General features: G+C 40.1%; 1 pseudogene; it reads left to right on the top strand.

Annotated features, from left to right (window-relative positions):
- The first annotated feature begins 10,236 nt into the window (after window positions 1-10,236).
- Window positions 10,237-10,545, top strand: LOC112808512 (ATP synthase F(0) complex subunit g, mitochondrial pseudogene; annotated as a pseudogene).
- Window positions 10,546-13,388: the final 2,843 nt, after the last annotated feature.

The raw sequence follows: 13,388 nt of genomic DNA, 5'->3' as shown, positions 1-13,388 counted from the left end.
TGGGAGCTTCTGCTAAACAGCCTCCACTGCCCGAGAGGAGAGGGGAGAGAAGGGGAGAAGCAAGCCCTGAGTGACCTTTCTGAGTCATTGGCCGTCCAGGTCGGGGCAGCCTGAGGGAGGAGGATGTCCTGCACTGAGATGCTTCAAAGCCTTATTAATACTGGGTTTCCAGGCGCCTGGGTGGCTCATTCAGTTAAGTGTCCAACTCTTGATTTCAGCTCAGGTCATGATCTCAGGGTCATGAGATCCAGCCCCCCAAGTGGCTCTGTGCTGGGCATAGAGCCTGCTTAAGATTCTCTCTATCCCTCTGCCCCTCCCCACCCCAACTCATGTGCTTAAGCTTGCTCTCTCTCTCTCTCTCAAAAAAAACAAAAACAAAAACAAAAAAACCTTGGGTCCCTATAGAGCCCTACTATAGCCAAGTTTACCAGGAGATTTGGGTAGGACTGAGGTTGATGGGCTTTGTCATTTATAAAATCAGGAGTGCTGATAAAGGAAGTAAAGCTTTGAAAGCTTTGAGCCTTGCACCTGCTCATGGTCATCATTAACCAGCTTTACATGGGAGTACACATCAGAGGGAATATCAGGCTGGCTGTAAATTTCAGCAAGCTCTATTAGATGGGAACATGGAGCATTGCTGTACACTTGTAGATGTATTGCTTCCTTTGTTGCATGAATAAATGTCCCTGTGAGGTGCATCACACACACACATACAGAATACTACTGCCCCTATTAATGCTCTCTCTCCTGGCTACTTTCATCACAATGCCATTCTTCCTGAAAACAACTTCAAGACATCCTTGCCTCTTACCGCTCCTTCAGTCCCCACATCCACCCTTTCCTTTACAGTTCCATTTTCACTCCTCTAGTTCATGCCTTTATCACTTCTCACCTGGACATTCACTCAGTGTTTATTAAAGCACTATGTGCTGGGCAGGGTGAAAAATACAGACCTGTGTAATACTGGAAATACTCCAAATATTTATGATCTGGCAATAGAGTAGGGAAATATAGACATTTAGACAGTAACTAGAATGCAAGTCCAGATGAAATGTAATAGAATACATAGGAAGGTTTCACACATATATGATTCAACAGAAAAGATATATAAGAAGGTTTCATGGAGCCATTTCCCCTTGAGGTGAAACTTGAACAATGAATAAAAAGAAGAAAAAAAATACATTTCTGTCTGAGAAAACAGCATGAGCAAATGCTAGGGATTAGGAAATCTGTCATGTGGGGAGAACAATGGGTTGCCCAGTGGGACTGGAGAATGGGGTGGGAAGGACAGAGCAGCAGTCAAAGATGCAAGCACCGAGGAGCAGGGTCTTTTAAGAGGCAAGAGCACCAGGTCAGGCAGCTCTCCTTCAAATCCTGCCTCCACTCCTAAAGGTCATGTGGCCATGAACAAATTATTTATCTTCCCCAAGACTCAGTGTCCTCATTTGTAAGATATAGACAACAAAATATCTACCTCATATAGTTTAATGAGGATTAAATGAAATAATATATGGAAAGACTGCATGTCCTAGAATGTAGCAGGCACTTCATGGGTGGTAGTTATTGTTATCATAGGAGACTATTATGGACTGACTATTTGTAAGCCCTGAAGATTCACATGTTAAAGGTCTCACACACAATGTGGCTATGTTGGGAGATGAGCTTCTAAGGAAGTAATTAAGGTTAAATGAAGTCAAAAGTATGGGTCCCTGATCTGATTGGATGAGAGTCCATATAAGAGAAAGCACAGAAGACTTTGCCCGCTCCCCTGCACCGAGGAAAGGCCATGTGAGGACATAGTCTTCACGTGGCTGAAGACTATGGGAAGACCCTCTTCATCGACTTCCTGCATTCTGTCCCTGCCCTTCTCCATCCATTCATGACAACCACTCTAAGACTAATAGCCCCAGTACCGCTTGGATGAGCTGCTCCAAAATTTGACATATGGAATAGAGCCTAAATCCCTTAGTTTGGTATTCAAGATCCTCTGGAATCTGGATCAGCCCCCCACTTCCTAGCCTACTACTTTCCTTACCTGAGAAGACTGGACCCTCAGCAGGGCCACATTTGTGCCTTTGTTCAAGCTGTTCGTCTAACAAGAATACCCTTTTCCATTGCTCTCAGTCAAAATCCAATCCACCCTTTAAGGCCAATACCAACATCACTCCCCCAGGAGAGCTCCCCTCCTCTGAACCTCTGTTGTTCATATGTCTGGTATATCAGTGACCAACCTCTTATATTCCAATTCATGTTTGGTTATATCTCCTCTACTACACTTTAATGACCTGTGGTGAATTTTTGTGGTCTTCACAAAAAGGAATTTAAAGAGGGCACACAGGAAAATCCCTAAGCCAGGAGACAGCAAAGCTGTTTGCAGAACAGAAGGGGAGAGAGAGAGAGCCTGGAGGAGAAAGGGATTTTGGAGAAGAGACTTGTTCAAGGGGCAACTGGAGTCATTTGAAGTGGATGTGCGTTATGAGCCTGACTACAATCCCCCCCTTCCCCACAGAGTTTCCACCACTGGTTACTCTCCCATGCTGGGGAATTCTCTGCCAGGCGGGATGAGACACTGCGTGGGAAAGATGCTTACTGGGTGGCAATAATCATAATCCTAAGTAGCATCTGTGGAAGATATAGCTGGTGCTGTATAGTATGAGTTTTAAACATTATATACTGTGTTCCTTTTTGGTACTGAAACACATGGCTTTCTGTTGCTATAAAGTTATTTTAGTGTTTTTCTTTAATCTGAAATCTCATTCTGAGATTAATCCAGAAAATTATATGCTGCATTAAAATAATGACTCCAGGGGCGCCTGGGTGGCTCAGTCGGTTAAGCATCTGCCTTCAGCTCAGGTCATGATCCCAGGGTCCTGGGATCGAGCCCCTGTCAGTTTCCCTGCTCAGCAGGGAGTCTGCTTCTCTCTCTCCCTCTGCCCCTCCAACCTCTCCCCTCCCACCCCCCTCCCTCATGCTCGTGCATGCATTCTGTCTCTCTCTCAAATAAATAAATGAAATCTTTTTTAAAAAACAAATAAATAAATAATGACTCCAGTCAGGAAGCATTCATTTATAAAGTTTTCTAACCATATACCTCCCCTACTTAAGACCCACAGTCAATTATCTAACCGTTGTGTTAATTCCCATGTTCTGGCTTATAAGGAGGGCAAGGAACTTTTGTTATATCACTAGTCACTTATATTTGCCCCACTAGTCAAAGTCACTGGGACAAATGGCAGAGAGTGTGGGAGGGGCCCTTGGGGAAGGTACCCCAAGCAGGGAGGTGTCAGGCCTGGCTGCTTGCTTCTCCTCCCCGTTCCTCTCCTCCATTCCTCTAGGTCCAGCACCCAGCTCTCCTAGGATATTTTATTTCAACTAAAAATCTTCCCAATAATTCAACCTGGAGATACTTAAGCCACGACAAAAGATCCACAAATTCTGCCCCACTCACAGGTGAAACAGCATCTGAGGACAAGTTTCACTTTGTTAATCTAACACAGAGATTTCTGGTTACCAGACATAAGTACACAAATTACCAGTATTATCAATTTGCTTTGATGTTTGGGGTTTCATGCCAAGACCTTTGCTGAGAACTTTATCTGCACTCTTGATTTTAGTCCTCATAGGTGAAGGTACAGAGTAGTTACTATCTCATTTACAATGGGAAAAGGTAGACAGTTCCTGACTAGACCCTGAACTTTACCTGCCCCACAACACTGAGAGCTCTGTTTTAACTTTGATACAAGAAAAATAAATTTTGCTGTTTGCCTTCAGCTAGCTCAAGATGTGGTATATATACACAATAGAATACTACTCAGCCATCAAAAAAAAAAAAAGAAAACTTGCCATTTGCAATGACATGGATGTAACTAGAGTGTATTGTGCTAAGCAAAATAAGTCAAGCAGAGAAAGACAATTATCATATGATCTCACTCATACGTAGAATTTAAGAAACAAAACAAAGGATCACAGGGGAAGGGAGGGAAAAATAAAACAAGATGAAATCAGAAAAGGAGACAAAACATAAGGTTTGTCTAGGAGTGCATAAGAGACTCTTCATCATAGGAAACAAACTGAGGGTTGCATGGGGTTACTGGGTGGTGGACATTGAGGTGGGCACGTGTTGTAATGAGCACTGGGTATTCTATAAGACTGATGAATTACTGAGCTCTACCTCTGAAACTAATAATACATTATATGTTAATTAATTGCATTTAAATAAAAAATAAAAATAAAAAGTAAGGACATAAAAAAGTAAGGATTTTGTTTTTCAGAATAAAAAACTCAAGGAGTTTCTTTGATAAGAATTTAATAAAACAAACTTAATTTTTTAAAAAGTTGTTAAATATATTCTTTATATTTTTGGTCTAATAAAGTATTATTAGAAGACCATGAGAATCTGTGATAATGGAACATTCCAACGAAGTTATATCAAATATTTACTATAAGCGTATGCTTATGCTGACTTGGCCCAACTAGTGAACAAGACAAGCCCAGTAGGTTGAGATGAGATGCTCATTCTGAATCTGCAGGCTGGATGCTGCTTTGGCTTCCAGGGACACACTCATGTTCTCATGGCTAAAGGAGCTATCACCATTAAGAGATTTGTCCGTGATCAGGAACTTAACCTAGAATATAACCCAGGTCCCTTAATTCCAAATCTTTCTACTACATCCTACGGTGACCAATGCATCTCAGTGAGCCTGTAACTGTCCTGGCTTTAGCTTTGAAAGTCCTACATCGTAGGACACCCCTCATTCCTGGGCACACCAGGATAGTTGATTCTGTTGCTTCCCAAAATATATATCTAATCTGATAGAGGATTTCTTTACCCGGTCTTGTGTCTCTAAGGTTTTCCAATGTTTTTGATGGATCTGTCCCATATTTTTTAAGCTCCCAGTGAATATTTTATATGTATGCCACTGATTCACTCAAAAAGTTTTTTGTTGAATGTTTTAGAATTCATGAGAGCAGCAGAGTGATATTATATAATCTCTGCCTTCAAGGAATTTCTGAGCGCCTGAAAGAGATAAGTCTCATATATACATGAAAATATAACTAATAATGGTTCTTTTGTAAAGCAATACATTTAATGTGCCAAGTAATTGGCACAGAAAATAAACAGCAATAACCTTGATTATCATTATTTTACCTGTCTTTCCCATTACACTGTGGGCCTTGAGAACATATTATTTTGTAACCCCAGCACCTGCTTTTAAGAGACATCTAATTTTTAACAATTCTCCCAGATGATTCTGTTGTACACTGAGGTATAAGAATCACTACCATATGTAAGCAACAGACCAGAAAAGAAAGAAATATCTGGTTATAAATTCAATCGGATCAGCCTGACAGTTCCACCCAAAAGAGGTGGGAAGTGAAGGCAATCCTAACCTTTTACAGTACAGGCAAAAGCAAGGACCATTCGATGAGACTTTCTCCAGCAAAAGCTCGGCATCACCACAGTGTCAGTGAGGTGAGAGAAGATGGCAGTAGGCGTTCAGGGAAGGACGTGGGTTGGCAGAGGATTGAGTTAATTCTCCTCTTTGTGACATGTTGTCATCGTTGGTCCATGCAAGGTCCTGCTCTTGTTGTATTTTATGTATTTATTCTTTCCGTCTCATTCCTCATTCTCATTTACATGCCCTCAGTTTTTTTCCTCACTCAGTGCTATGTTTTTAAATTATCTATTTTAAGTTTCCTCACTTAGTGACTGTGTACAACTGGTCAGATGCTTCTAATTACTGCACAGGATTCCATGAGTTGTGCCCTTGACGTTTGATTAACCATTCTCCAGTGGTGAGCATCTGGATGATGCCCAACTCCCCACTCCCACAAATAACGCTGTGATGAGCATGTCTGAACACAACCACCTTACAGACCTCTATGAGAACTCTCTGGGACATATAACCAAAAGTGGAACTTCTGGTTATAATGTATACAGATTTCTAATCTGGTTAAGAGCGGCCATATTTCTCCCTAGAATAGCTGCAACAGTCTATGCCCCACACTCCCTCCAGCAATGTATAATGGTTCCTATTTTCCCATAGGCTGTGTTAACCACTCTTTTGATGTTTGCCAAACTGATAGGTGCAAAATGATATTCTTTGTTTTAATTTGCATTTACTAATTACTAATGATTTAGAGCACATGTTCATAGACCTGATATAGTCATTTGCTTTCTTCTGTGAATTGCTACTTCTTTCCCCTTTGCATTTTTTTCTACTCGAGTATTATTTTCTTATTTATTTGCAAGAGTTTCTTGTAGTTTGACAGTGCAAATACTTTCTCCCAGTTTGTCATCTGACTGTTTACTTGGTCCACATTTTATTCATTGGACAGAAATCCTTAATTTTTATATAATCAAATTTCTCTCTCTCTCTCTCTCTCTCTCTATCTCTGTCCCCCCGCCCCAAACTCTGCTTTTGTTTTTGCTTTGGCGATTTACTTAAAAAGTCCCATTCTCTGTGGACACAAAACTCCCGGATTATCGTAGTTTAATTTTATAGCTTTATCTTTCACATTTAGTTACTTTATGTACCTGCAGTCCCCTTTTGAACATGGTACTAAGTAGGGTCCCAGTTTTCTTTTTCTCCATTGAGTGAGCTTATTTTCCCAGTACCATCTCTCCTTTTCCCATTGATTTCTGGGGCCACTTTGATCATATATTAAATTCCCATATAGACAAGGTCTGTCCCTGAATTCTCTGTTCCATTCAATTGATCTATTTATTTTTACACCAGTATTACATATGTTTTTCTTGCTATGACTTTGTAGTCTGCCTTAATATCTAAATGGATAACTCTCCTCTTTTTCGAAATTCAGACGTTTCCAGAAATTTCTTCCCTATTGATTTTAGAGTAAAGTTATTGAGTATCTCAAAAACTCCAGTTTGATTCTGGATTGGGGTGACATTTTGTAATTATTTTAAACAATTGTCTCACGTCAATTAAATAATTGATTGAAACTAATTTAGAGGTAACAACATTTTAATAAAATTTAGTCATCCAGTCTAAAAAAAAAAAAAAAGAATCACTACCTTAGACAATAGGGAGGGATGGAGGGATCTGGGACAAGAAAGTGGCATGACAGAGGTGTCTGATAAAGATTCATCTACTAGAGGGCAGGACAGAGCAGAGCGCAGAGAAACGGAAGAACAAGGGGACAGAACAAAACGGCCACACTCTCGCATGCATGAGATAATAAAAACCAGGAACATCAGGAATAGTATAAAGGGCAAAGAAGGGGTAGGCATGGAAAACACTGAGCGGGAGGAATCACCAAACCTGGTGACTGCGTGTTTGCTGAAGAAGGGGGGGGAGGGAGAAATAACTTCCACTCTCTACCCTAAGGAACTAGAAGAGCAACAGGAACCGCTAACATGCACTCAGCACTGTGGCCTGGCTGCTTCAACAACCATGCCCAGCCATCTTCTTTTATTCGTCTCTCCTTACAAAGGGTGGAAAACCAGAAACTCATTCCTGGAAATGTCGGGGCGCCTGGGTGGCTCAGTTGGTTAAGCGTCTGCCTTCTGCTCAGGTCATGATCTCAGGGTCCCCTGCTCCCTGCTCAGTGGGAGCCTGCTTCTCCCTCTCCTTCTGCACCTGCACCCCCCGCTTGTGCGCTCTCTCTCACTCTCCCTCTCTCTTGCTCTCTCAAATAGATAAATAAAATCTTTTTTCAAAAAAAGAAAGAACTGTCAAGTCAGAAGCATAGAATATAAAGGATATTCTTTAGAACAAGGAGCCATCTGCATTGAAATAAGAGTTGATTTAGAAGCTATAGAAGTCCCAAATTCTCCTCTTCTATCTCTAAAATGAGTTGAACAGAACCAGATACATAGCAATTCTAGTTTACCCTGAATAATGATGCTTGGACAGAATGCCTTTGACTATCCAAAAACTGGCTCCCTTGTTAGTGAGGCATCTGAGTGCTGGTTGATGAGTGCATCGTTTAAAGGAATGCTGCAAAGTGGGGTCTAGGGCTGCTCTTCACTGCACTGCCAGGGAAGACCGTTGGCTGTACATGACAATTCCCCAGTGTAGGTCAATGCAGAACATGACCTCAAACTTCCAGCTATCTGCCAGTTTGCAGGGTGTGCTGACCCAGCAAAACTACCTGGAATCTGGAGGAGGGCTTCCAGGGCCACTGACTGTGTCCTGTCACCTTCAACATCAGGGCAGCATGTCCTTAGAAAGAGAATGAATGTTTTTTACCTTCATGTCACTGAGGCTCAGAGGAAAAGGGCAGGTGTTCGAGAGGACCAAAGTGGGAGAAGGCAGGGGATTAGGCGACATTCATTCCAAATAATAAAGAGAATGGTAATAATGGTAATAAGAGCTTGCATTTATTGAGCACTGGCCCTGTGCTGAGTGAGTGCCTTTCTTCCATGCATTATCTCACTCAAAGCAAGCTAATCTCTCTCTGGTCTGCTTCTATTTTAACAGAATCACAGAGTGTCTACAGAAAATTGTTGTTAATCACTGAAGGTACATTGGCACTTGTCAATTTTTGCTTTGTTTTTGTTTTTGTTTTCCATCTTTTCTCAAAGGCCTAACAGAGGTCAGCTGTAACAGTCTACTGATGCCTGTGACACTGTGATAATTCTTGTGCAAGGCTGACAACAAGGACAAAAATCAGCCCTGCAGAAAACAGACTGGCCTGCCTGGAGAACAGAGCAGTCACATGTATGAAATAGATACATCTATGAACTGTCAATCACCAACTTTGAAAGATTCATATTTACAGGATCCTAGAAATGGAGCTGACCTAATCCCTACTGATCCTTCTAAATGTTCTGCTGCATTGAAAAAGACTGAAGAAGGGAATGAGGTCTATTATACAATCCAGGTATTGGTCAGAATGTTTTGTCCTTTCCTTGGTGATGAGCTCCAATTAACCCAAACCTGATCTGGACATGCTGACCTTCATCACAAATTACAGATAACACTGGAACAATTTCACTGCCTTTAAATGCTTAAATGATGTTACAATCACTTAAGCAACTAGAGTACACATACTAAAGCTGTAATTTATAATCCTTTTGCCAAAGCATTTCTGTTAGAATTTAATATAACATTTCTCTGGACTCACACTCCAAGTCCAATCATCACAATTAATTCCAATCTCCCTAATCAAGGACACATGTCTTTACTTATTCTCCCTAAAAGTAATGGAGATAATAAATGGATGAGTGTCGTTACTGTTCGTTACTGTGGTCAGTGGCTCTCAGGTCCTGGGTCTGGGACCATTGCCCTCTGGGAGACTGTTTGAAAGTTAAACAACCCTATGTTTAGCTGCTAATAACAACAATAACAAAAAGAAGACTGAAAAAAACACACATCAAGTTTATTACAGAGATGACGATGAGACAGGCTGAATCACTATTGGAGTCAGGAGTCCAAGTCCCCTCATGCCTCATGACTGGCAGCTGCAAAGACTTCCCTCTGCCAAGCCCATTGGCCAGAGGTCAAGGGGTCACATTCCTGGCACACTGCCTTGGAGAAGTGGCTTGCCCAGCCTGAGTGGCTAAATCCAGGCAGACCGGAATAACACTTGCACACGGGATCTGATCTAGTATCTAAAAGCATACAGATAGGAAAGTAGTCAGCAAGTCCTCTCACAATTCTGCAAAAGTTGGGTGTTTGGGGGTTTTTTTGGTCCCAAATGAGAATAAAGGAGAAGAGAATTCCTTCCTAGACATCAAACTCCTTGAAGATAAAGATATAATGGAATATTGGCACACAGTAAAAGATGAATAAATGGATGTTGGAACGGAAACTAACTTACGTGTCCTATCATGGAATGTGCATAACTACTTGACAAAGTAAGTACTCTTGTCCCCATTTTACTATGAAGAAACTGAGAAAGGTAAGCTTGGTGACTTGTTGAAAAGAAATAAAGCCAGGACTCAAACACAGGTCTTTCTGGCTGCAAAGTTAATGTTCTTTCCATTACATCATGCTGATGCATACCACCTGCTTTGCTAAATTAAGAAAAACCCTCCTGCATCTTTTCTAATTATAAAATTTACAAGATGGTTCTATAAATGTAAAACTCCTTCCATCCCATCATCTTATTCCCTGCAGATGATCACGTTCGTTCTTTTATTCATAATGTAGAGGTGACTCCTCATTAACATCACTCCTTTGTCTCTTCCCATCCTCCCTTCCATCGCTAGAGTCACACAGAGAGAAGTGACCCTCCTGTGCCAGGTGACAAATTTTCCAGGCTAGAACCATGATCCAATCTATCCATAACCTCCTGGAGAAGCCTCCACCCCTGGGAAAAGCTGCTGTGACTCGAAGCCTAGACTGGCCATATTTTGGCACTATCTTAGGGTGGAGCTGGTTCCTCCGATTCCTGCTGAGATCCCTAGGGATATTCAGAGCTGTAAAAAAAATCATCACTGGTGCTCAAATTGGCAGCTTCAAACAGCTCACAGTTAAGGAAGCTGTGCTGAATGGTTTGGTGGCCTCTGATGTGTGGATGTGGTTCTGTGTTGGCAAGATCATAGGCATGCATGGCATCGTCGGCTATAATGTTTGAAGCCCAGGGCGCCTGGGTGGCTCAGTTGGTTAAGCGACTGCCTTCGGCTCAGGTCATGATCCTGGAGTCCCGGGATCGAGTCCCGCATCGGGCTCCCTGCTCAGCAGGGAGTCTGCTTCTCCCTCTGACCCTCTTCCTTCTCATGCTCTCTCTCTCAAATAAATAAATAAAATCTTTTAAAAAAATGTTTGAAGCCCAATCATTAACAACTGATTATATTTGATTTATTATTTGAGTGTTCTTAGACCATGTGTGACTAGACTGCTATCTGAGTAAAATAATGTGTCAAAATCAATGTTTTCTCTATCAAACACTACAATGGAAGGTCACAATTTCTTCTGATACTAAGTTGAGTTATCCTTTGCTTGGATACATTAATATAGCTCTAATGCATGTCTTTGTTTAGCTTGAAATTGGAAAGGATATATGTAAATATATCAACCTGGTACATGTATATATAAAGATAACATTTTAGTTTGAAGATTTGAAATATATGATATTGAAGCTTTATTTCCAGAAAAGTTGAGGCAAAAGACTTGAGGAAACTGGAACTTGCCATAATGGGAGAAATAGTAAGACCATGTGCCAAAGTGATACAGTTAAATCATGTCAGTGGTCATAAGAAATAAAATTTGACTATTTCTCTTTGCTAAAATCAGGGAAATATCCCTTTGTTAACAGCTATGTCTATAAATATCGCGGTACTTCTTGTCAACTTGAATATAGCCTCCCCAAGAAAGAATAGCAGGGTGGTGTTCTAAATATGTATCTTTGTAACAACTTTAACAGTAGGACTGAGTGAATGAGAGCCACGACCTACATTTAAGTCTCTTTGATATGTGTTATATCATTAATCTGTCCAGTTTTATGATTTTTAGAACCTATCTTTGCAAAATAAAATATCCTACAGATATTTAAACAGGGTTATAACTTAGTATAGCATCTTATGTCCTGAAATAAATAAAATTGTTTGGTATCAAAAAATTAAAAAATAAATAAAAGAGGTGACCCTTCTCTGTTTCAAGGTGAAAAACTCCCTTTGTGGCCCTCATTCTCATCCATTCTCTGAGGCCTTACTCCATCAATAATTCCCCCAATCTGAGCCAGATTTCATTACATACTCATTCTTTCTTATGTGACTACTTCCTGCCAATGTAATAAATGTTTTGAGGCACTTCTCACCTTAAAATACATACACACACAGCCTACATCCACTCATCAGGCTATTCCTTGAACTACATTCCTGCTCCTCCTTCCTTCCCTTCACTATCAAGTTCCTTTCTCAATGCCTCCATTTCCTCACCATCTAATCATGCAAAAGAAATCTTCTTGATAACCACTGAAGGATCCTATCCAAGAGCCTGTTCTCACTTTCCATCTTCCTCAGACTCTCTGCAGCAAGCCACTATCAACAACTCCTGTTGCTTCAGATGATCTGCTCCCCTGATGTTTTATAATGCTGTTCACTCTCACATTGACCTCTCATTCTCTGGTTCTCTTTCTCTTTCTGACCACGAATGTAAGTACTCCCTTTGGTTGTGTGCACTGCCCACTTCTCTTCTCTCTACCCTTTTTCTTTTGAGAATTTTATTAATCTTTTCTATCCATCTTCAGTCCTGACTTGCTCCAGTCCACATTTCCAACTGCCTAGTGGACATTTCCATCTACTGTCCTACTGACATCCCAAACTCAGTATACTCAAAATATAGGCATCTTTCCTTTTCATCCATATCCATTTATTATATTGTAATTACTATTCTCTCAATCATTGTGGGAAAAAATTGCAAATGTCTTATGCTGCAGAAACCAAATATTAATCATGGGAGGTGTAATATTTATTAGGACTTATTTTATTTTGTTTAAAAAAGGAGTTCTCAAAATTAATGCATACTTTTCTAAAGTAATTAATTCTAAAGTATTACTATCTTTACTATTATTATAATTATCTAAAGTATTATTAAGAATAATCCAAAAATACAAAATAGTATATTATATACAGCAAAAGCTGTACCTGTAATTCCCTTTCTCAGAAGCAACGAGTGTTATCAGTTCGCTATATATCTACCCAGAAATACCCTATGCATTTGTAATGATTTTTATGTATATACATCAGTGCCCTTCAAAAATTCCAGCACACTGAAATGGTAGCATGCTATATACATTATTCTCTAAATTACTTTTGTTGGCTTAACAACATATTTTGGAAGTTATTTCTTACAAAATATACCTTATTCATTTTTAGGGACTGCATAATATAACCCTTCATGGATACATTCCCTGTTGGTAGACATTAAGTTGTTTCCAATGTTTTTGCTTTATAACCAATGTGACAATGACTAGTTTCATTTGTGTGTGTGTCTGCAAACGTGTGCAGATATATCTGTAGAACAAAATACTGTAAGTGAAATTGTTAGGGCATATGTATTTTCATTTTTAATAGGTGCTGCCCCCAACAACAATGTATGAGATAATTATTTTAAGTTATTATTTATTAAAGTAATAATTAATTATTTAAATAATAATTATATTTTATTTTATTAATAATTATTTAAATAATAACTGGAGTGAATTCAAGTGGTCTTAAAACTTTTGAGGGGCGGAGGGCTCCATGCTCAGTACGGAGTCTGCTTGAGATTCTCTCTCTCCCTCTCCCTTTGCCTCTCCCCCTGCTCTCTCTCTCTCTCTCTCAAATAAATAAATAAAATCTTAAAAAAAAAAAAACTTTTGAAAATGCCCCACCTTCCATTTTCTGTCAAGCATCTGACATTCCCCCATTATGGGGGTAAAGGGTGGCAGGGTAAATGTAGTGGGAATACCAGCAGATGTGGTGCAGTCTTGGATCC

This window comes from Callorhinus ursinus, unplaced genomic scaffold (assembly GCF_003265705.2).
Source record: "Callorhinus ursinus isolate GAN/ISIS: 27379988/994484 unplaced genomic scaffold, GSC_fseal_2.0 scaffold39, whole genome shotgun sequence".
Taxonomy (NCBI): Eukaryota; Metazoa; Chordata; class Mammalia; order Carnivora; family Otariidae; genus Callorhinus; species Callorhinus ursinus.
The sequence above is the reverse complement of the archived record's forward strand: the minus strand, read 5'-3'. Positions and strand labels throughout refer to the sequence as shown.